The 25,590-nt window shown below is 40.0% G+C and overlaps 1 protein-coding gene across 2 annotated transcripts in view; it reads left to right on the forward strand.

The window, feature by feature from the left end:
* The window catches only part of Kif16b (kinesin family member 16B), a 299,448-nt gene that overhangs the window by 69,149 nt on the left and 204,709 nt on the right, over positions 1 to 25,590 (forward strand). The gene's annotated exons all lie outside the window — the stretch shown is intronic.

The raw sequence follows: 25,590 nt of genomic DNA on the forward strand, positions 1-25,590 counted from the left end.
TAATCTGGGTTGGCATCTGTGGTCATTTAACACTGGGAATACTTTGGTCCAGGTTCTTCTGGCTTTCATAGTTTGCATTGAAAGGTCAGCTGTGATCCTAATGGGTTTTCCTTTATATGTGACTTGTTGTTTCTCTTTTGCAGCTTTCAGAATTTTCTCTTTGTTTTGTGCGTGTAGTGTTTTTACTACGATGTGCCGTGGAGAGTTTCTGTTCTGGTCCTGTCTGTTTGGTGTTCTGTATGCTTCTTGTATTTGTATGGGCATGTCTTTCTTTAAGTTTGGGAAATTTTCTTCCACAATTCTATTGAAGATCTGGTCTATGCCATTATCTTGGGATTCTTCTCCTTCCTGTATGCCTCTGATTCATAAGTTTGGTCTTTGTATGGTGTCACAAAATTCCTGCATATTCCATTCTTGTGATTTTTTAAATTTTTCATCATCTTTTCTTGTGTGGTCTAGTTCATCCACTTTATCTTCCAGTCTGCACTCAGGAGCTGGGTTGGTCTGGATGCAATGGATCAGGAAGAGGAAAGGTCAGTCCATGCGTCCAGGAAAGAGGCTGGAGTGTTGTGTAGGCCCAGGGAAGTAGAGGGAGGTGAGGGTGGGTCAGGTCCAGAGTGCTCCTGGGGACCCGAGAAGGAACTGAATTGGTCTGGATGCAGAGGATCAGGTAGCAGTGGTGGTTCCCAAGGTGTCTGGGGCACCAAGAGCAGGAATGGGACAGGACCCAGTCTAGGAGGAGGGACTGGTGGGGGAGATGCAAGGGTGAATGAGGCTGGTGGAGTCAGGCACTGAGGGCACGATCTACTTACCCCATAGAGAGAGGCCTTGCGGGTCGTGCAGAACCAGGGAAGCAGAGAGACCAAGTTTCCTAATCTTACTTTTCTTTTAATTAATGACCATTGCTGAGCTTGTCAATGACTTTGCTGTACTTTTTCAGGGGGTAGGGTGGGCCTTTTCCCTCTATCAGTCCCCTCTTTTCACAGAAGATGATTTAGTTTGTATTTAATGGTTAAGATATGCTAGATTTCCTTCACTAGAAAGGTTGAGATAGTAGACACATGCTTTGCTTGGCTTCCCACATTGCCTTGTACCCCACCATCAGCAGTGATAGTAGTACTAGAGACGTTGGTGGGTGCTGCACACCTCTCTTACTCTGATCCAGGTGTTTCTCCTGGCCACCACCATCTAAATATACAAGTCATGGAAACAATTTCAAATTTTAGCTACATCAAGAAAGTAAAAGAAACAACAGATTTTTTTTTTTTTCCTTGACAGAGTCTCTCTTGCCCCAGCCCATCTGGAACTTCCTATGTAGACCCTGCTGGCCTTAATCTCACACAGATCTGCCTTCCTCTGCCTTCCAAATGTTGGGATTAAAGGCATGCACCACCATGCCCAGCAACAAAGATTAATTTTAATAGTATATTTTATTTACTCTATTGTATGAAATACTACTTTTGACATACATTTTATATATATACATATATAAAAAGAGATTGTTTCTGGTCTTTACCTAATAAGTCTTCGTTAAAGAGTCTGATTATTACATTTTCAGTGCATCTCAATTCAGAAGTTTAAATTTACGTTAGATAGAATTACTGAAGACATGGCTTAATGGTTAAGAGTATTTATGACTCTTGCAGAGGACTTAGGTTCAGTTCCTAGTACCCACATAGCAACTCATAACCATCTGTACCTCTAGTTACAGGATGGCTTCTATGCCCTCTTCTAGCCTCTGGGCATTGCACACATGGGCACATACATACATGTAAGTAAAACATTCATACACATAAAATAAAAATAACGGATAAATTTGTTTTCTCCCCCTATTTAGAAGCCTTTGAGAGGGAGCTGACACTGATTCTAACCACTCCAACAGCTATCATAATACCTGAAAGCAAATCCTGAATCCATCACTCTAGAGTCTAGCCTTGGAAGGCAAAAGAAAAATGAGGAGGAACCCAATAGAGGGATGCTTTTGGAAGCCCTTGTCAAGAAATTCCAATAGACTCATATGAATATTTGAAAATTGCCCTGTTCTGACATTTTTTTTAGTTCCCTGTCTACAACTTGTAGTGCTAATTACTCTTGCTTTTACTTCTCCTTCACATCTCCTGTTTTCCTACTCCAATTGCCCCTCCCTGCGTCCCTGTTCAGCATGGAAGAAGCCAGGATAGTATGGGTCCCAATTCCCTATTGGCAATTTGGGTAACCTCTTCAAAGGATGGTGTGATAAGAATAGGAGGTAGGAATTGACTAGGCAGTCAGGGTAAAACACCTCCAAAGAAAACTAGCCAGTTCCTTGGCTAAAACTCACAATGTCCTTGGGCATCTTAGCAACATATAATCTGTTCCAAAGGCCAAAAATGTCAAAAGTATTTATCTAATCCTTAAAAGATTTTAGGGCTCTTCAGAGGAGGGAATGCTAGAGTAGTGAAAAGCCCCATAAAAAAATAAAGAAGAAAGAGTACATGACGTTATCAGAAAAAAGTGATGGGGAGATATGGGAGGAGTTGGTGGGGAGGGAGTGGGCATGGATTTGATCAAAACACCTTATATGCATGTATGAAATTCTCAATAAGTTATTTATTTTTTAAAAATTAAGAGAAATTCACATTGGATATGCTGGATCTATATTTTGAGTTTATAAAACCTACACTTGAGTGTGTATAAATGTATTTAAAACTTTTCAGTAACTTAATTTTTAATATGAAAGTTTAAACCAGCGAAGTAAAAATTCAATTTTCTTCCTGCATTGAAATGCTCAGTGGCCACATGTGCTCAGTGGCCACATGTGCATGGCAGTTTTAATTGTTACATTGTTTGCTTCATTCCACAGCATTGTCAAGGTTGTATTCTAGATTTTCCCAGTTTTGCAGGGAAGAAAACTAAGGATGGAGGGTGACAGTTACGGAAGGGAGCAATGAGGCCAGCACTGAACCCAGGGCTTGGTCTGGGTTTGTGCTGCCCGGCTCTTATTGTTTGAAGCTGACCTTTCTTTAATTCCTGTATCGTCATTGCTTTTACTTCTTTTCATGTTCAAACACATTGACTTTTGTGTGGTTTCTTTCGCCTTTTCATTTTGTAAAGATTGATGGAGCAAAGCCGTCTTAGGAAGTGATCCTTTATTTGTTGTGAATTTGGTTGTCAGTATTTAAAAAACTCCAAATGGCTGCTGGCTGCTGCGTGCACTCCACCTGCTCTGTTATCTCCGTAAATGTCAGGATAAGATTTGTGCTCTCGGAACAGTGGCTCTGGCTTTCCTTTGTGTTCTCTCATGCTCTTTCTTTAATCACAACCCTGATTCTTGCTCTCCACCAAGACTGGCTTAGTCCTTTCTTCTCTAGCTCCTTTCTCATCTACCTCTTAGAGTCGTGACTAGAGTCTCCTTGCGAGTCCTTCCGTCATATTTGTTCTTCCAGTAATGATGTCTGAAGGCATCTTTCAGATTTTTTTTTCTTGAAGTCTTCATGTAGCTTTGTGTTTTTGTTAGAGGTGCTTTCTTCTTCTCTATATGAAATTTGCTTGTAGTTGTTCTGTTGTCCTTTTCTGTAAAGATGATCATTTATAAAAGAGACTTCACATGTGCTCTTTGGCAAGGAAGGATGAATGGTCCAGATGTGCACTGAGGGCTGTGTAGAGAGCAAAACTAGAGGGACAGTGGTAGTTATGCTGTTTCACCCTCAGTGCCGTGAGTCAGATGGTCCCAAGGTTTCCCGATTGCTTTTCCTTCCCACCTTCTGCACTTCTCCTTCTCTGCCCTGCAGATGTCCTGAGCGTCATGTCTTGCTGCTTATTTCATGTGAACAAAATGCAAAGAACTTGTTCTTTCATGAGTATCTTATACATCACAAGGGACAGCAGAAGTTGTTTTGGATTGTCTTGATTCTGGTATAGTTATAAGTTTTATTAAATGAGGCGATCTGCCTTATACCTGGCTGTGTCATTGAGTCGTGTGACTCTGACCAAGTCGTGCCCTCTCATTCTTGGTCTCAGTTTTCTCCATCGTAGTTGGAGTGGGCTAGTTTAGGTGAGCTCTGGGGGCTCTTTTTCTTTCAGAGACGGACTTGAGATTTTCCTGGAAGCGACAATGAATTATTTGGGTGTACCCTCATGTGGGTCACAGATGCACTACCATTCTTCCGTCTTCAGTGGTCTTCAAGGGCAGCTTCCTTTTTCTTCCTGGAACCTCAGTCTGGGCAGACATAGAACATTGTAAATTCTGAGTATACCAATGGTGGGTTTTCACAAGCAAAATACATCCATGTATCTAGGATCCAGGTGAAGAAATGAAATATTATCGGTGTCCCAGAGTCTTGGCCACATCCCCTGGAGTACTTTTCTTTCTCTCAAGAAGTTGTCTGGATTGACTTCTGAAAGCTGGCTGTGTTTTCCCTGCTATGGAACTTATGGCATGCTCCACACAGAATGTATATTTGTGTAGGCTGGCTTCACTTGTTCACAGTATGTATGTGAGCTCCTCCTGTGTCTTTGTACATGGCTATATAGTGTTTCATAAGGTGGGCTTATCACAGTTTATTCATTCATTCTTTTTCCATTTGGGTTGTTTCATTTGGGAGCTGTTTGAAATGGTGCTGCCTTCTAATCTGTGCCTTTTAGTGACTGTATGCACGTTTGAAAGGAGTATTCCTGGGAGCAGATGCTGGGTCATAGAGTAGGTGCATGCTCAGCATTAGTAGACACACAGAACATAGTCTTGCCAAGCAGCCCTACCATTTCCATGCCTACCTGCCAAGAGGCCCACCTGCTTCATGGCCTCCCAGCATTGCCAGGTTTTGGTTTTAGCCTTTCTAATGACTATCTAGTCATATCTCATTATGATTCTGTTTTGAATTTCTTAATGTCATGAAAAAAAATTCTCACTAGTTTTGATTATCATTGTTTCCCCAAAAGTTTCCCTTCAGACCTTATCAAACAAGTCGTCCCAACATCTAGTGTCCCTGGGCACTGGTCACTGAGCGCTCCAGTGTTTTTTTTCTTGCTTGCTTCTCTCTATAAACTTGTTGTTCCAATTGTCTAGGAGAATGGCCACGCACACCATCACCAGCTTGTTGACAGTGGTTCGCGGAATCTTCAAGGGTCTTAAAAGGGTCATACTGATGCAGCGCTCTGGAAGTGGCCCATGTGCTCTGCATCTTTTGGGTTCCTCTTCCTCATTTCATTCTTTCTTCCTTGTTGAGTTTGACTGCTCAGTCTCTGGCCCACTCCTCTTCCTACTGTTATGTCTTTGGAGCTGTTGTCTCCAAGCCATGGTGTTTCTTTTAGCTAGGTTGAAGTTCTTTCTGTAAAATAAGAGAGTAGTAACCATAATTGGAATAGAAAACTTCAGGTATATTTTTAATTACATAGATTTATTCCTCATCTTGGAAGACATTTTGACATTTTTGACAAATAAGGATTTCAACTGATAGTTTCAGCAAAACCTCAGTCAGAATGTTCTAGAATGCCCTGGTCCAACAATGAAGCCTCCTTAAATGAAGTGATTTCTCCCGATTTCATTACAGGCTCTATTTATACAATACTTCCTCACTCACAAAGTGTAGGGTCATAGTGGGTGCAACTCAATGTGTCTTTACCCTAGGTCAAGGGACATCTATACCCTTAAAGAAATATTTGTATGTTCCACACTGATTTCAATTTAAACTTGGTCTGTTGCTGGAGCATTGACGCTGAGCTCTCTGTTCTTCAGAGTGTTACAATATTATATGTGGTCCGAATAACCTTAAACTAGTGGGTACTTAAAGAGATCTCAGAACTCATCTTGTTTGTAAACAACAAAGGTTAGAACAGGAGCCCCTGAAAACATCTTGGCTAAACTCCTCTCCTACCCCACAACCTTAATTTTTTCCCTTGTTTGCTTTAAACAAAGACACGTGGAAGTTAAAAGAAAGTAAGTGACTTGACCTCAAAGTTCTAGAGTTAGTCAAGGCCAGAGCCTCTTTCCACTTCTAATCTGACCGCCTTTAATTGAGACGCAAGTTACCTTTAGAAATGGCATCTAAACACTTACATTCTTAGAACCATAATTGTATTTCACTTTGATGAAGAGAATATGGCTAGCCTGAGTCAGAGTATAATTTTACTGCGTAGGATTTGGAGACAAGATAGAACTAAATCCATAAGCATGGTATAATGGGTTTCATTTGCATTTAAATTCTTCAGAGACTTTGAAAGTTGATTTTGAACAAATGGCTTCTATTTATTATATTAAGTTAGAGTGATTTTTGTTAAATTTGACAGGAAGTCTCTTAATATCTGCATAATCTCAATGTCCCAGTCTGCTCTTAGTAAGTAAAAACACACTTTTTCTAAAGCAAACAAAAATATCAGAGAACAAAGCAGTGACTTTCCCCCATTCAAATCTATTTTTTCTCAATAGGTTACTCTTAGTGATATTTTGAATTTTATACTAGAAGACTTGTCACATTGCCATGTGGAAATCCCAGTTGTGGAGAAAGCCATTGTATTTTAAGAGTAATACATTCCCTAGTTTCACAGTATGTATTTGATGTGACAGTAGTTGGAATAGAAGTTATGCTATTGGGTGTACTTTGATTTTCAGCACTAGATGTCACTGTAGTTAGGGAAAACTTCCTAGTTCAACTCCAGGATCCTGGTGGTGAAGGTATTGGAAAGCACGGGACTGGCTAAGTGCAAGTCTTGGAAGATTTTAGATGAAGGATCTGTGAGAGATGAATCGTGAAGAATTCAACATTAGTAATCGTTTGGATGGTGTCTTCTCATCATCATGCTGAAAACTGACTCAGAAGATGCCAACACATCTTCTTTTTCTGGAAGCTCCTTTTTTATCCTTTTTGAAATAGTTTTTCTAAAGCTGCTTTAAAAATAATGGGAGGATACCTTACATTTAAAGAGTTCCTTAATCTGGGCCTTGGTGGTCATTCTGTTTAGCTTGCCATTAGAAAACTGGTCTGCCTTCTTTCTTTCTATCCTTCCTCCTCTCTTTCCCCTTTTCCTTTATATCTGCCACTTAGACTTTTCCTGTAATCATCTTTCTTCTTTTACTTCAGACTTCCTTCATCTTCAGCTCTAAGGAATTCTTAAGGGACTTAAAATGAACCCGACTGTGGTGGTGCACGTCTTTAATCCCAGCATTTAGGAGGCAGAGGCAGGCATTGAAGTCAGCCTGGTCTACATAGTGAGCTCCAGCCCAAGCTGGGGTTACTCAGAAATAAGAAAACAAACAAAACAGCACCAGCAACAAAAAAGAGAATTAAAATGTGAAATGCCTTGTGTCTGCTTTCTTCTCCATCTATTTTACGTTTGAGGATGTCCACTTGAACAAAGGTCCCTTGATTCTTGGAGTAGGAGACAGAGTTCATGAGGCTTCAGCTGGTGTTTGGAACCAAAGAGTCTTATAGATACTCAGATAAATTTTCTCTCAACTTTTTCCTTGTTTACATGGAAAGAGGAAGGAAAGGGCACACCCATATGTAGACTGTGAGGTGGTAGAGAGTAACAGTGAAGGCCACCTAGCTCTGCCAATTGAAGATTGTGTGACCTTGAGTGACTGGTTTAGCCTCTCTTTGCTTCAGTTTCATGATCCTCAAAATGAAGTCATAGGGCCTGTCTCACTGGTCACTGGGCTGTAAAAATGCAAGGTGAGAATGAAAGCTGCTAAGGAACCTACAGAGTGTGCCGAATACTCCAAAGAATATTCAGCTTAGGGAGGGAGGGAAGAAGGAAGACTTTGACAGTAATAGAAATGATGTTTTTCTCTCATGAAAGAGCTAAAGATGAAATGCTGTTGACTATCGCCGTTTCATTTGCTCATTTAACTTTGAGTTCTTTCCTGGTGAGGTGTCATGTGGACATAAAGGAAATATTTTCATCTCTTGGAGAGACCCCACTTGATGGCAGGTAATGAAATACATTGTAATAGGTGCTATGCTGACAGCAAGAAGAGGTCCCTGTGAGGAGTGTGTGCAGCTGCAGGTAACAGCAGCCTAGGATGTTGTTCCTAAGCCCTGAGAACCTCAGGCCGAGGCTGCTGGAGGTTAATTGTTCTCGGTTGCCAGAGCCGAGATCTGTGTATCTTTCAGTCTTTTCCTCTGGTTTTGAGAACTAGATCAGTCACATCATCACATGTGAGATTTTTGAGGTGGAATGAGGAAGAGCAAAGGGGAACACAAATAGTACCTGAGTGTGCTTTTAAGTACTGTTCAGCAATGCGAGTCTCTCTCTCTCTCTCTCTCTCTCTCTCTCTCTCTCTCTCTCTCTCTCTCCTTTTTTTGCAGAGCTATACCACATGACCCCTTCTTGCTGCAAGGAAGGATAGGAAATGTTTCCTTTAGCTGGCCATATTTGCCTCCCTAGTAATAAAATACTAGGTTTCTGTTTAGAAGGAAAAGAGGGAGGGAGGGAGGGAGGGAGGGAAGGAAGGAAGGAAGGAGAGGGGCAGAGGAGGGGAAGGAAAGGGAGGAGAGGAGAGGAGAGAAAGCAAGGGAAGAGGAGAATAGAAGGAAAGGGAGGGGCAGGAAAAGGGAGTGGAGAGGGAAAGTAGGAGTGTGGTCTTGTTATGTGCTTGATGTGTTCAAGCATTTTACAGCAATAATTCATTGGAATCTTGTGCCATCCTGCAATGTGCATATTCTTGGTTTTGTTACTGGAATTGGAAAGCATACAGCTAGTAAGTGACAGGATAGCTAGAAGTCAGTGATACAATAGAGATGGAAGGGACAGCTTGGTCATTGGGTTCAGTCTTCTGCAAGATGCTGATGAGGCTGTCAGGAAGGCTTCAGAGAACAGTTGACCTTGAGGATGGCTGTAGAACTATGGTAATGCTGGGAGTCCTGGATTGGGTAGCAAAGGCTTTCTGATGGCTTGGGCTCGAAGACCACTACTCCCTTAGGGAACTGAGGCTTTGGGAAAAACTGAATGAGCTTGAAGTATTGGGGTGGGGAGATAGAGGTGCCTAGGCTGGAGAAAGGACATGCATCAGATCACAGCAGACTTTAATTTCCTCGTTAAAGCTCTTTTCCCTTCATTATTGCTTCAGAAAAAATACTGAGCTAATTTAAATTCTGACCATATATTCTGAAGACATTTTTCCCGTTTAGTTTCATTATCTGAGCCATCAGTATTTCTTTTGAAGTGTCTAAGTAGTGTATTGAAATTTCTTACTCATTTCTCTGATTTCACAGTGAATTAATGACAGAGTATTCAGAGTGGATGGAGTCTTAGAGCTGATCTTATCCAACCTTGTCATGTCATATTGGGAGATCAGGGTCCTATACACAGGGTATTTGCTGCACTTTTCAGGCTTACATGAAGAGTGAGTGTCTGAGCTGAGGGCAGAATATGATTTTCTGATTCCAGTTTAGCATCCTTCATAGCAGTGAGCAGCTTCTCTTGCCTCTCTCCTCCACAGGATGATGTTACTTATTTTATAAATTTCAAGTATGTATTTAATGTGTGTTTCACCCCTGTCCCCCAATTCTGGGTCTAACACTTAGCTTAGAGCTTGAGTTTTAAGAAATGTTTGTTGATGAATTATTTCAGTATTAATATGGGGTGGGGTTAGGGTGCCTGAGTGAGCTCTTTAAGTGTGAGACACACCAAGTTAAGCCAGATTAAACAGGCTTATGGAGAGGTTTTGTGTGTGTGTGTGTGTGTGTGTGTGTGTGTGTGTGTGTGTGTGTGTGGCAGTATCTTTAAATATAGGTCTGGGAAACACCAGGTGAAACTAAAGCTTGTTCTAGAAAGCTCAGATATCCTTCAACGTTCTCTTTGTGACTGTAAGACGGAAGGAGGGGGGTTATTTCCTCAGACTTGCTCGTTTTTGAGAATTTTCTGTGTGTGCTAAGAGAAATTCTTTTCTTCGGTCTCAAGCTTAAGAAAACTTGTGTTTTGAAGTGATTCTTTATAACAAAAGTGCTTTTGATCCTTTTTAGGTTTTCTTTTCTTTTTTGCTGTTATTAAAAAGGGGTTTTCTGTTGCAAGAAAGAGACTGTCTTAGAAGATACTGGCATTCAGTAATGATGGGTGTTTAGTTTCTCCTAGCACCTTGCTTTGGTCTGCTGAGTTTTAATGTCCCTAGGTTAAACTCTGAGGTTGGCCACAAGTCTGTTCAACTTGGTCTGAGGTAATGAACCATGCTCAGAGAAATGTACACGGATTAGGTTGGTGCAAGGCCAGGGCAGAATGCTGGGTCAGTAGGCTGGGGGATGGTGGAGAGAGGCAGGGTGAGGCTGTTATCAGAGCTGTTAGGGTCAGAGTATGGACTCTGAAAGCCTCAACCTGGGCTTGGCCACTTGTCCTCACTATGGCAATTAAAGAGGCAAGTAATAGTGAAGACTGGAGAAAGGAGATGTCTTCAGTGTGGCCACACTGGGAAGAGGAACAAATAGGAAGGTTCTGTGACACCCCATTCCAAGTCATCTTCTGGAGTTTTGCCATGAGGTTCAGGTTTAAATAGAGGCCATGAGAATGTATAACTAAGCAGATGCAGTGAAAGTATGGTCCTTTGGTCTCAGCGCCAGCCTCTCCTGCAACATGTTCTGACAGGTTGTCAAATGCAGTCCAGTTTTTCTGGGAAAGGTATTCCTTTTTTGCTGGCACTGTGGCTCCAGCCTTTTCCCTCTCCCTGCATTAGATTCCTGGGGAAATTCTGATTTCTTGAGCACTGTTGTTTCAACAACCTGATAGCCAAGAGGAGGGCACAAGTGCCTATTTAGCGTAAGGTTGGTAATACTGGTTGCTATTGATAGTCATGTAGTTGAGAAGACAGCTCCTCAGCCCTTGTGGAGCTCTTTTTTTTCTGGCAATCTATGTAAAGGTAATCTATGTAAAGTGCTCAGCTTTGTTTCTAAAGAGGGATCTGCAGACTTCACCTATTAAGAATGAGATGGTAAGGCTGGGTGTGGTAGTGCATGCTTGTAGTCCCAGCACTTGGGAGGCAGAGGCAGGAGGAGCTCTGTGAGTTCAAGGCCAGTCTGGTCTACATAGTGAGTTCTGGTCCAGCTGGGGCTGCAGGGAGACACTGTTTCAAAAAGACAGGAAAAGAAAAGAAAAGAAAAGAATGAGATGGTAAATAATTTAGAGTATGTGAGCACATGGTCTGCTCAATTACTCCAATTTCTGGAGGGAGACAGGACACAGATTAGACAGGGCATAAACAAATAGGCAGAGCTGTGTCAGTACTAGGTGATTTACAGAAATAGGAAGAATAGTTGATTTACAGAAATAGGAAGAATGCTAAATTTGGCATTCAGATTATTTGTTAGCAGACCCTGACTTAGAAGATCAAATGTGTTAGGAAATTATAAGATGTTCTCATTTTAAAATAAAAAAAAAATATTCATATATATATATATATGTTGAAAGAAGCATGGTAATAATGTTATTACCATCAGAGTTTATACAATCACAGATTTTCAGAAGATATGATTAGCAAACATCTGGATGAAAACATACAGAAATTCCTATAGAAAGTTCCTACATGTCACAGATAAGTCAGCCACACTTCATGATTTCACAGTGAGGTAGGCTATGTTGCAGTCCTTAGAGTGGTTCTGTCCTAGCAGCAGGCTCGTGGGCCCTGGCTTTTTGTGATTGTTTCTTTTAAAAAACTATTTTATTATTTTTATTATTTTATGTGTATGAGTATTTTGCCTGCATGCGTGTAAGTGCACCCGTGTTGTACAAAGCCCGTAGAGGCCAAAAGAAGGTGTCATATCTCCTGGAACTGGAGGGATGGACAGTTAGCCGCCATGTGGGTGCTGGGAATTGAACCCGGGTCTTCTGGAAGATGAAGTGTTTTGAACTGCTGTGCCATTTCTCCAGCCTCTGTGATTGTCTTTCATATCAAGTTAGGTCTTCTCTCTCATCTTTTTCTTTCTGTAGCTTAGATAGATGTTTATTGATTTTTATTGATCTTTTCAAAGAATCAGCTGTTGGTTTATTGGTTTTCTTGATTGATTTCCTCTTTTCATTTATATTGATTTCTATACTAGTTTTTATTATTTTAATTTTTCTGCTTTGCATTTGAGTTGTTCTTGTTTTTCTAGTTTCCTAAGGATGAAACTTAAGTGATTCATTTTTCTCTTTTTCTAGTTTATTCATTTAATGCTATCATTTTTCCTGTAGGCACTGTTTTTTTCTGCATTGCAAACATTTTGAGAAATTACATTTTCTTTTTAAAAAATATTTATTATTTTTAATTTTTTATGTATTTGCATGTATTGCCTATATGTATATAAGTGCACCCATGTCATGTAATGTCTACAGAGAACAGAAGAGGGCATCGGAGCCCCTGGGACCGGCGTTATGGACAATCATTAGTGGCCATGTGGGTGCTGGGATTTGAACCTGGCTCTTCTGCAAGAATAACCAGCGTTCTTAACTGCTGAGCCATCTCTCCAGCTTGATGAATTACATTTTCATTTTTCTTTAATTAAACATGTTTATGTATTCCCTTGATATTTCTACTTTTATGTACATATTCCTTAGAAATGCTTTCTTTAATCTGTGTTTGGGGATCTGCTGAGTATCTTTCTGTTACTGTTAAGCAGGGTTATATGACTTGTAGTCTTATATATCCACTGCAGCATGCTTTATGGAGAACATTCCACATGACCTTGAGGAGACTGTATAATGTGTCTGAAATGAAAGGAACCACTCCCATTTTCTGTCGATTTATGATACATTGACTTATATTCTTCCAAATCTCTCATTTTGTCGTTTTCTTTGGGTGAATTAGTGTGTGCCTGGACTGAGATTCTTTTGATTGGTAGTCCTTAGAGTTCCACTGTGTATTTATAGATTTTCTGTGCCCCCCACCCCAGACCTGTCCTTTTCTCATAGAGATGTTTTAGAAGTCTCTACCTGTAACAGTGGGTTGTCTCGTCTGTCTTCTCTTGCTGTAACAAAATATCTGATGCTGACTAGAGTACAGAAGAAAGGAATCTACCTAAGAACTTGAGAGGCTGAAAGTACAAGATCAGGAGCTCCATTTGTTTGGCCTCTGATGTATGTCTTCTGGCCGCACCGGATATGGCAGATGGCATCACTGTGAGAGTCTGAGCTACAGGATCAGAACATTCAGGCGGTGAGACGAGGCGAGACGCAAGAGGGAATCAGGACAGGCTTGCTTTTTGCTGACTGCAAACTAGTTGTGGAGTTTCATGAGAACTACATGTATGTGCAAGCTGTGTCAGAAACATGTTTGTCTTCCTACAATATCAGAATTTATTGAATAACAACAAATTTGCAAGGTATGGTGACTTCATTGGCAGTAATTTGCCAGATATTCCCACTTTCCTTGATAGCTCAAATGGAGACAAACACACGTTCTTTTACTCCAATCATAAATTACTCTGTGATCACACACTGCATATCACACAGTATTCACACACACACACACACACACACACACACACAAATATCTATGTATGGATATGAATATGTATAGGTTACAGAATGGCTGTACTCTGTGGTTAAAGAGCAAGGAATTTCAAGGTCAGAGTTCAGCTGTAGGAGCAAGGTGAAGTGAAAGGCAGGATTGGATTTGAGCAGATGGATGGCAGGTCCAGATTGATAGGCAGATGGCAGTTTGAGTAAACCATACCAACAGTGGGAACCTAGCTAAGCTGAAGCCCCTGGTGCAGTTTTGAGTTCTCTTCTTGTTCATCCCTTGACACACATATATGGTGGCCAACGCACAGGTGAGTGAGGGCTGTCTCCATCCAGTGCTCTTTCTGGGGTCCTGGTAAGGGAGTTACACCATCTCCTCTAGTGTGTCTGATAAGTTACTGGGCCTGTTTTTCCTGATAATATTTTAATACACCATGTGCTCCTATAGTCCCAGCAGCCTTTCTACTCTCAGGTATAAGTCTATCACTTTGTGCCATGTGGGTGATGTCAGGCTGATGGTGGTGCTATTTACATGTCCACTTAAGGTGCAGAGTCATCCTTTATCTTCAAAATGGAGTTGTAAACTGAAATTTCTCAGGGTAATGCATAGTCTGAAAAAAAACCAAAACTGCTTTTCACAATATCTTATAACATTTCAAGGCATAGCATGGTCTCAACATTATGTTAATCTCTTTTGAGAGACATTCTTTTAATGATCTAACAACCTAGATCAACATCTTAAAGATTCCACATGTTAGTGCCACCACAGTATTTACAAAGATTCCAGCATATGACCCTCTGGGGACAAAGCACATCCAATCATAGCATGGGTCTCTGTTAGTTCTTTCGGTTACATCTGATTTTTCCTCGTGTGTTCTGGCTCTCTTCTTGTTATGCCATACACAGTAATGATTGCTTTCTTACTTTGAAGTCTTGACCCCTTTTCTCGTTATCCTTGATAACTTTTTTTTCTCCAAGATTTACTTTGTCTGAATTTAAAATAGGTTCTCCCACTCACTGTTGTTTTAGCATGATATTCCCTTCTCCAGCTCTCTACTTTGGTCTAATATATCTTTATATTTAAAGTGGTTTCCTATAGACAACATCTAGGTGGGATATTATTAATAATAATAATAATTATTATTGTTATTAGCTGTACTCTGACAACCTTTTTCATATTGTTATGTTTAGACCATTGATATTTAAGGTGATTATCAATTGGATAATATCTACCATATCTGTTATTGTTTTCCATTTGTTGCCATGTTGTTTTTTTTTTTTTACCTTTTTTGGTGTGTGTGTCTTTTTTGAGACAGGGTCTCCCTGTAGTCCCACCTAGCCTGGATCTCACTGTGTAGACCAGGCTAGCCTCGATCTCACAGAGATCCACCTGCCTCTGCCTCCTGGGTGCTGGGATTAAAGGCATGCACTACCACGTGTGGCCTTTTTTTAATACCTATTTGTGTCTTCCATATTTTTCCTGCTTTTTCTAGTTTTACTTAGGTATTTTATAATTCCTTTCTCTTTTTCCCTAGCATATCAATTACCCTTCTTTTTCTAATTGCCCTGGAGATTGCAATCTATTTTTACAACTTTTCCAAATCTATCCACCCTGAAGTCATAACACACTGCTTCATGTGCAGTGTGAATGGCTTATCCTAACAACCTACTCCTGGTCCCCCTGTCCTGTGTGTGGTATCTTCTGTTTCTCTTGTACAGGTGCATACACAGGTATGCATGTATGTGCATAAGTGGATGGAGTACTGCTGTTATTTTGAACAAACTATTTTCTGTTAGATCAGCTACAAATAAGGAAAATGAAAGTTTTTTTAAAAAATTATTATTTTTATTTTATGTTTATGAGTGTATTCCCTACATGTATATGAGTGCACCCATGTCGTACAATGCTGCAGAGGTCAAAAGAGGGCTTTGGATTCCCCTGGAACCGGAGTTAAGGACGGTTCGTAGCTGCCATGTAGGTGCTGGGAATCGAACCCAGGTTCTCTGCAAGAGCAGTCAGTGCTCTTAACCGCTGAGCCATCTCTCCCACCCTGGAAAATGAAAGTTTTTATCTTCACATATTCGTTCTGAATTGCTTGTCTTATGTAGATCCAAGTTCCCAACCCAAATAACTTCTCTTTGGAGCACAAAGAGTCTACAGGCATCAAATTCTCCCAATGTTGTTTATCTGAACAAGTTTTACCTTCCTTCTTGTTTGAAATACACTTTTATAGAAAACTGTACTCTAACTTTGGATTTCCCCCCAGCACATTAACTCTCACCCCACTGTCCTTGTTCGCATGGATTCTGAGGAGTCATCAGTGTAGTTTACTTACTTTTCCTTTGGTCTTCTTCCCAGGTGTTTCCACACCTTTGAGTTTTCATTGCCCGGGCCTGGTTTGTTAATGCGTTTCCTATCTCGACCTTCCTGCTTGCGTGGTTTGCTCTTTGACATTAGTACGCAGGACACTGCCGGCTATTGCTTCGTATGTTGCCCCTTTTGTCATTGCCTGTTTTAGTGTGCTGGTCGTGTTGCCTCCCCCACCATCTGTGGTTTTGTTATGCCTGTTTTTCAGGCTTGGAGGCTCCTGCTGACATACACTCAAGTTTGCAGATTCTTTCTTCAGCTATGTCCAGTCCACTAATGAGCCCACCCAAGGCAGTTCCCATTTCTGTTGCAGTGGTTTTTTTACTTGTATCTTTATTTCATTGTTTCTCCAACTCTTACTCTGTGCTTTCATGGTCCATATTTTCTTACATGTGTCTTCTTTTTCCATTAATTCCCTTAGCATATTAATAATTTTTAAAAATTTCCTATACTTATAATCTCAACCTTCTTGATACAGATATGGAAGTCTGGCTCTGATGGTTGTCCAGTATTTTTAAACTGTATATTTCCCCTTTTTATATATATATGCCTTTTGATGTGGAAATCCAGACGCAAGATATATGAAAAAATGGACAGGCTGGGGGCTGGAGAGATGGCTCAGTGGTTAAAGAGCACTGGCTGCTTTTGCAGAGGACCCATGTTCGGTTCCTAGCATCCACATGGTGGCTAACTACTATCTGTGATTCCAGTTCTAGGGGATCTGATTACCTCTTCTGACCTCTGCAGGCATTGCACGACCTGGGTGCACTTACATATGTGCAAGTAATGCACTCATACACATAAAATAAATAAAAAAAAATTTAAATGGATATGCTGTCCTGGGTAGGAGGGCCTGTGGCAATGGGCCTGCAGTGCTATGGTGGCATGGTGTGTGGGAGAGCAGATGTTCTGCAGTCCTGTGATTAGGTCTCAGTATTATGGTGACCCTTTGTCCTGGATGGAACCATGGATTTCTGAAGTCCTGCCTTGGGCCGGCAGACTATCTGGAGAGAGCTGCAGTTATTTCTCCCCTTGCTCCAGGCAGGTTAGGCTCTGAGACAACCCCAGCCAGTCATACTCTGGTAAAAGGAGTTCTCAGGGAACAGACCTTGTTAGCAGCATAGAATACCCTGATATTTCCCTGGGCTCTATTTTCCCTCTTTCCTGCACTTCCTGGAAGTTGAGGAGATACTTGAGGACCTTACAGAACTCTGGAGATAATCACTAAAACATGCCCTGGACCCATGATCCCAGGACCTAGACCCCTGGAATTTTTCACTCCCAGCCTTGCCCACTCTGGGTTTCTGCAGTTTGTTACTGTTTAGGTCTTCTTCCACTGTGTCATCCTACTTTGGTTCTTGTCCTGGGTTTCTGCTCCAGGATGTTGCAGTTCTCTGTGTCCGTGGTTGGTCACCCTGATTTTGTGACTGACATAAAAAAAAAATTGTTTCTGTTTCTGTTTGTTCGGTTTTGCATGTCTTGTTCAGAGATATGGTCAGCTAGAATGGAAACTGGGATTCAGGGCTCAGCATTTTGTTCTTAGGCTGGGTTCTACGTAACTTAGGCTGGGTTCTACGTAAGTCTTCACTTTTACTTAGTAACCCTATGTCCATGGCAGTAGTGTATGCATTTTACTGTAAGTAAGAAAAGTAAACTTCACTTTGAGCTGTGGTGTTGTGGAGTCGCTACCTCCCTGCCCTCTCTTCTGCAGCATATGAGAGACATCCTTTTCTGTATTTGGCTTCTACCTGTATTCTCTGTTTAATGTGCCTACTGTGTGACAGGGAGGTTCTGAGTACAGCAGAAGTGCCTTCATAAATCTCTTAAGTGCCACAGAAAAAGAAAGGAGAAAGAGAAGCGAAGAAGGACTGGTGGAACAGTGAGCCCACTGAGAAGGAGACCAAAGGGTTAGTGAGTGGGAGAGCAGGGAGAGCTGCTTGGCTTTGGCTCTCTGCAGAGTTTCATATGTGATGTCAGTAAACGAATGTGGAGAATGTATGTGAATGTGGGTGTTAGACTCTTGTTAGAGGGCCTGAAAGTGTTTTCATTCCCTGTCACCTTAGTTGTTGAATTATTTAAAATAGTTCTTGTGAGATTTTTGCATATACATTTGTGTTTATAGGAATATGAATAGCTACCACAACATTTAAAAATAAACCCGTTAAAATCAATTAAAATGAAGAACAGTGAATAGAGCAGGGGCCATTGAAGTGTCTGCACACAGTACTTAAGGGCTATGCGTTTCACTGGTGGATGGCAGAGTTGGGGTGATGGATCAAGATGACGGACCACTTTCTAAAACTTGAAAGGCTGTGCACCTGTGGACCTGTACTACATTAATGAAGAGTTGTTTTGAATCTCTATTATTAGTATTTTTGTATTTTATTTTGTGGTGCTGGGATTGAACTCAGAAGAGTTATTTATATTAAAGAACCCTTTGTCTTCCCTTTCATTGCAATTAAATACCAGTGCAGCCATAGCTGTGTAGAATTTCTTTAGGTTTTATCTAGATGCAGGGAATATATTAGAATAAATGATGATTAGAAATCCTTCTGTCCCAGCGTTACGCATTTCTTTCTTCTAGGAGCAGGGACTGCTTTTCCAGGACTGTATTAATCCTCTCGAGGCCCTCTTTGCAGTAGGGCAGGACTCCTTATCTCTTCCACATTTATTTTTCAGTAGCTGAGAACCTGCACGAAGCATCTGTCGGTTCAATGATTTACCAAAGGTCATTCCCAGAATTCATGGGCATTAGAAGCTTAGCTCCTGGCCTCTCGTCATACAGCCCAAAGTTCAACCTATCTGCTCTCCTGTGTCTGATAAATATTCAGCTTAAACAGGTTCTCAGAGAGCACAGAATTAATCTCTAACCCTTGGCAAATGACATTTTATTTCATTTTGAAAACCCACACTTTTTGACAGTTAGGATGTAAGTATGAAAGTGTAAACAAAGGAATTCAGAATTTACTTCATTTGGAGAAGAGCCTCTCAGTAGGTGCCAGGTACCCCAGAAAAATGATTGAATTTGAGGCTTGTAGTGCAGGCCTGTATTAAGGTGAAGCATGAGAGAAGTCAGAGGGCTGGACCCTTCAGATGTCTTCCACATTGTCTTACTGAAGTTTGCCCCGCCCCACTGTGTAGAAATGGCGTGTTGTTTTGTTTTTGTCTCACATTTAATGTTTGCACAAGATGGAATGATTATTGGACTTTAAATATTAGTATTTTAAAATAAAATTTATACCTCTCTCAAATAGTATTAGAATCTAAAATCAGAGAGATTTGATATCTACCAGTAACTTGGAGAAATATATCAATAATAGTCTTTAATTTTGTATAGTTTTAATTTCTTCTTGAACTTGTGTATTCAACTTGCCATGCAATTTTTTCTAGTTTAATGTAGTTCTGTGCTTGTCAGTTTTTCTTTGATCATTCTTTTATGATCTCTTGCAGTAAAACCATGCAACTACATTTCAATGCAATTAAAATATTTCTTGTAACCATGAGGTGCTAATTATTTAAAAATTCTTCCAAGTGAATTATGATTACAATTATTAGTGGCACATACTTTATCAAACCAACATAAGTATGATGCATTTCGATAACTAATTATTAAACATTATAAATGTTATTGCAAGTATGACTTTTAACAAAATGGGGGGGACTTTTCCTTCAATTAGATAATGATGGTATGGGTGACCATTCACAGACAATTGAAAGAAGGTCCCAGAATAAGATGGGGTAAACCATTTCAAGCCAATAAGTTGATGGGGTTGGAAGGAGAATTGCTTTCCCAGTGTCATGACTCCTAAACATTTTTATATAATCAGCTGACAGTCACATGGTAATATGTTATCAGAAAATGTTTTTTATACTCTATGTGCTGGCATCTTGAGACATAGCCCTCCAATTTTGTTGAAAGCCAAGGATTGGAAACCATGTGATTTCCAAAAAAGACTTTAATATCTACATCATTTACTTTCTCAGTTTCTGGAAAATTTCCTCAAAAGACTTTATCTGGATTTATCAGAATACTGTCATATCTTTTGTTCGTTTGTTTTTTTGCTTTTTGACTTTAAATTTCCTTGTTAAATTATATATAATCTAGAAATGTTGGGACTATCTTTTTTTTTTTTTTAATAAAAGTGTCTTGCTAAATAGTTTAGGCTGGCCCCAAACTCTTGATTCTCCTACCTCAGCCTCCCAAGTGTTAGAATTACAGGTGTGAACCATCACATCTGCAGTGGTGCTGGAGATTGAACTCAGGGCCTTGAGCTTGCTAGGCAAGTGTTTTACTACTGAGATACTTTACTGCCAGATAGGGATGCGTTTTTATATCATAGACTCTCTCTCTCTCTCTCTCTCTCTCTCTCTCTCTCTCTCTCTCTCATCTGTGTGTTGAAAATTGTGGAGCAATAGTATTCATTATTGTCATTAGAAAAACCACACCAACTGTTTGAAAACATTTGACTCATTCTTTACTTTAAGCAAATATGCTAATATTGATTTGTGTGGTATCTATGCCATTTGTTCTCTGAAGCTAGGATATCTGTAGAGGGAGAACTAAATACAAACCTTTCTGTGACTTTGCTGGCTTGAGATCAGGAAATTTATCTTCAACACATCAGGTTCCCTCTGTTTACCATGCTCCAGGGAACATGAGCACATCCCAGCACAGACCAGAGTCCCAGATTTTCTCAGAAATGTGTGTGAGACAGGGAAAGACATGCCCTGTCATAGCTTAAGGGAGCATTAGCTTACCCTATATTTGAATTTTCTCTTTTGTTGACACTTTAGTGGAAAACTAAGGATGGGTAACATAGGTATGCTCTTCTCCTGTAAGACAGAAAAAGATGTTGCAGAATGGAGGCAAGAGGGAAGAACACATGACAGTTGGTGAGGCATGGTGGGTGCTTCTCAGACACTGTGTGCCTATGGAAATCAAAGACCTGGAAATAAATTCTCTTGTAATAATACCTATGAGTCATATTCTCTGTCCCAGTCTTTAGCTAAGTTCTAGTTTGGAGCCGTGATTTGTCTTTTTGTTGTTGTTTGTTTGTTTAAGATAGTGTCTTACTATGTATACCAGACTGGTCTAGAACTTGTTATGTAGGTAGACCAGGCTGGCCACAATCTTACAAACATCCTACTGTCTCTGCCTCTGCCTCTCAAGTGCTGGGATTAAAGGCATGTACCACCATACCCAACTAGAGCAGTGATTCTTAATTACCCACCTATGTTTTAATAAGCCCAAAACATATTAAGGCTTTGTGTCTTTTCTCTGCTTCTTTAGGCCTATGCTGCACAATTCTGTGGGATTTTATCCCTTTATATAGCAATTACCAAGGTCAGTAAAATTGTGTGTTTATAATGCTAAACTGGGAGTCATTGAAAAACACAGAATAGTAGTATTCCCTTAAGAAGTTAGCCTGTAATTTTCAGGAAGAACTGTGCTGTCATTGTCTGAATCCTCACTGTGGTCCTGAGCTATTATGGTTTTCAGTTATTGACATGCTTGCTTTTAATGTACAAAGTACAAACCTTTAGTTTGGCTTCACTTGAAGTGTTTAGTTGTGCTTGTTTAACTTCTCCATGTTCAGTGATGGATAGAAGAACTTGGTTAAGGAGAGGCGACATGATTTTGTCATTTTCCTGCTTGTTGAGTTCCTTTTGAGAGTGAAAATGGAGCTGTAGGTTTCATGAAATTCTGAATTGTTCTAAAACTAGAACTAAATAGTAATACATATTTTAAAAAGTGGAACTGTTGCTTTCACAGCACTCTGAGTTCTTTGTTCAAACTATAGGTTGAAGAAGGGAAAAAGCTGGAAAACTACTGCTCAAATAAAACATATGGCCTCTTATTATTAAGGTTTATTCTTTCTTATTATCAACTTTGTATGTCTGTAGTTTTAGCTCTTACATTAGATGTATCATGAGTTTAACTTTCATTTGAGTTAGTATCTTCAGATCTTGCAATTATCTTTTGTTTTCAAGGTATTTCAAATTATGTGTTATTTCCTTTTTCTTGTATCAAAACACTGCATTTATTTTAGTTCTGTTGTGTAAGAATGGAGTATTTAAGGCTATGCGTTTTCCTTTGAGTATCTTTGGCAGCATTTTATTTTTGGTACGTAATCATGATGTTCGGCTAGATTTTCTTCAAGTTTGTAAGTTTTAAAAAGTGTGTGTGTGTGTATCTGTGTCTATAAATTTACATAAATTTTTGATGTTTTTGGAATTTAACTCCGAGGCATCACTTTATTGCTATGGTATACTCTTATGTAGTTTTTTAAATTTTTTCTAGGTTTTTTTTTTTCAGTGCTTTGCACATAGACTACATTAGATAAACCCCATTCTTTGTTTCTGATTTTCTTTACTTTCCTGAGTGCATTTCACTGACGCTCCTCCCTTTCTCTTCTACATTTTGAAGCATCTCCTGATCCATGGCAGAATCCTGGCAGGGATGACCCTTGTCTTTGAATGACAGCCTGATTGCTTCTCAGGCTTATGATGTTTCTGCTAAGTTAGACATGTCCCGGTTTTTTCCCCTATTAAGTTAGAACTGAGAAGAAAGCTTAGAACAATCTAATCTTTGTTACTTTGAAGTCACCTGCATGTAATTTTTATTTGTACATCTTTGAAACATTTCTGTTCAGGCTAAGAATAAATGACAACAATGTGTGTGGGGGTATTGTCATTTCTGTCTCATTCTTTCTGGATTCATAGAAAAATGACTTGAAATTTTCTTTGAATAGATCTTGACGTGCTCCCTCTTCTGCTATTACTTACTCTCCCCATTTTTATGTTCTATGATTATTTTAAGCTAGGCATTTGCTAGAGGTGAAACCCATATGCCTTCAACAGTTTCCATTCCCTAGAAAATACTGAATACTAAAAGGGAGCAAATCTTTTGAGTGCTCATTAAAAATCAAAAAAAGGGTGGGAAGTAAAGCAATGTTTCCAAAACACACTCAGGAAAACCCCTCTGGTACACATGTCTTAAGATGGGATTTTTTTAATTTCTGAACCTATAGGAGATAGGCAAAAATCAAATTAGAAGTGGGGCAGGAAATATGAAAGACAGGCTCAGGATAGCAGGGACAGTGACAATTTGCTGATTTCCAGAGCCAGCAGCAAATGCTATGGGTTGGCTGGCTCCAGCGTGACCTGGGTAGAGGCTTCACCACAGTGGGGTATGAGTCCTGCTGGACTTGGGTCATGGCTTGGAGACCCAGAGGTAGTTTATAGTGGGCTTGACTCAAGATCCCAAGAAGGTATACTGCTACTTTTAAGATTTTCCTTGAATTAAGTTGCATTTTGGAAAACTGGGAGTTTATAAAAGAAGGACTGGGCTTTGGGGAAAAACTCTTTTGTAAAGAGCCCTGACAACCACCTTCAATCAGTACTGGTTGAATGTGATATCAAAGTAAAGTTTTTCTGTTTTACCATGTGACATCTTCCTATAAGCACAGGCTTTTGAGGTCAGGGACTATATTTCATTTTTCTCTGTGCTAGTCAACAGATGCTTCTGGGTGACTGTCTTTGATGGTAAGAACATAATTCTTAAAAGTTAGAAATATCAGTATAGTTGTATTTAATTTATGTTAAATTAGTTTGGCAAGAAATTATGACTCTAGGCACTTGTTTAAAAAATGATAATAATATAAGCATTAGGGTTGGTGAATGAGGAATTGGTGTTTGCACAATGGAAGGCTCTAAGAAGACTTCTGAATTGATTAATTTTCATTGTTAAAAGTAAGCAAACTGGATATTAGTTGTATTATGTTTCATCCTGGGGTGAATAAAATTGCCTTTTAGAATAAGAAAACTAATACCTTCCATTTATATAGCACCTTTCTTCCAAAAAGTTCAAAGCACTTTCTAGAAATCATCTCATTAATCTCTTTTGTTTTTCTGTAGCAAAAGTAGGGAGTCTGGTGAGGGAGGGAGGAAGGGAGGAATGGAGGGGGAGGGAGAGAATCTGCGAGTGAGCGTGCACATGCTCACATGTTGCAACTGCATTCATCGGCCTCTCCCCTTCTTTCCTTTGCTTAAGCTTAAATCTAATCTTGGTTGGAACTTGGCATTTTGTTAAGCCTCGTGTTTAAAAAAAAAGTTGCATGCCATTTTTAGAATATTAAACCACATTTATTCATGAATACAGAGTTTTCCAGAAAAGGATGCAGCCAGCACTACCCATGCACATCAGACGATTAATCAAAATTGAACCAGAAATGCAATCCTGACGTGGATTTCATCAGCAGCTTCCTGCTTGGACTTTTAAAACAGAATTTGATTTCTTAATAATTGCTTTTATGCTCGTGCCCACCCTTGAGTGAGCATTTGCCTAGGTGACAAAACAAGTATAACTGATAGGAAAAGTGTGAGTTGTGAGAACGTGAAATTATTCCCAATTTAACAATTTTTTTTCATACAGCAGCCATATTAATTTTCTGTCATCTTTGGTTTTTTGCCAGAAGTTTCTCATTTGGGCAGTTGTTTATGCTGCATCTGTCCTTTCCTTTAATTGATATTAATCTTCAGCTACAGCTGCCTCTGTGGCTGGCTCTCACAACAGCCGCATTTTGGCAGTAAAGCGTCTCATAGCAAAACTACACCATTTTGATCTGAGTTGTGGCAAAATCTTTAATGGATTTCTTGACTGATTAAAGTAAAAGAGCCTCACGAACCAAAGGAGAACTACCTCATTCCTTAAAACCCTGATTCTGAGGTTTCCTCGCAGCTGTGCTTTACGTGGGTAATGTAGATGAACTTTCCTTCATCTCCAAAGACTAAAAGGATTTTGCTTCTGTCTTTCTTGCTGTGATCTTGGGCCTGTGTGCAAGCACAGTGAAGCCAGGGAGCTGCCCTTGATTTTTGTGATGCCATGTTTCAAGTCCTCATAGATGTCAAGGGTGAGCTCCTTATCTAGAGGAAGCCTTACTAGGAGTTTTTCTAGATACACTGAGCTGGAGGCTTGAGAATTCCATGAAGCAAAGACCTTTCAAGGTACTTTACAGTGATCTTCATTCTCTACCCAAGGTAAGAGCTAGGCATCATTCAGTATGATCTGTTCAGCTACCAGTATTGGGATTAAAACCACACTTAGGTGGAAGGTGAAAGCTTCATCAAGCAAGAGGTAGTCATGAGACTCCTAACCTTGTAACATTTCCTGAAGCAGAAATGAGGGGTTATGTTGAGGTTAAGTCATGAGCCTGTAAGTTCACTTCAGCAAAGTGAACCACTGAACTTTCATTATTAGCTAAACTGTACCAAGTATGATTTGAGGGCAGAAATACTGCTCACATTTTATTACATCACATGTTGTAATGTTGATTGTCAGCTTGACAGGATCTAGAGTCATCTGATTTCTTGATAGGTTCTAGCATCACCTAGGAGACAGACTTCTGGGCATGTCTGTGACTGGAATCCTAGATTGGATTAATTGAGGTGGAATGACCCTCCCTAAATGTAGACAGCAGCCTTCCATGGGCTCAGGCCCAGCACTGCATAAAAAGGAGGAAGCAGGCTGAGCACCACTGTTCATTGCTCACTGCTTCCTGACTGAGGATATAACATGACCAGCTGCCTCAAGCGCCTGCCACCAAGATTTCTCTGCCATGGTGGAGCTGTACCTCCAAACTATAAGCCAAAACAAACCCTTCCATCCTTCTTTTCTTACATTGCTTTTTCAGGTATTTTGTTATAGCAACAAGAGAAGTGATACATAGTATCATCTGTCCTTTTCAGGTTTGCATAATTTGTCATTTCTCAGTGCAGTACAGGTCTTGTGGGGAAGCAGAGGGTTATTAGTGTAACTTGCTATT

Source organism: Nannospalax galili, unplaced genomic scaffold, assembly GCF_000622305.1.
Source record: "Nannospalax galili isolate Female #2095 unplaced genomic scaffold, S.galili_v1.0 scaffold1118, whole genome shotgun sequence".
Taxonomy (NCBI): Eukaryota; Metazoa; Chordata; class Mammalia; order Rodentia; family Spalacidae; genus Nannospalax; species Nannospalax galili.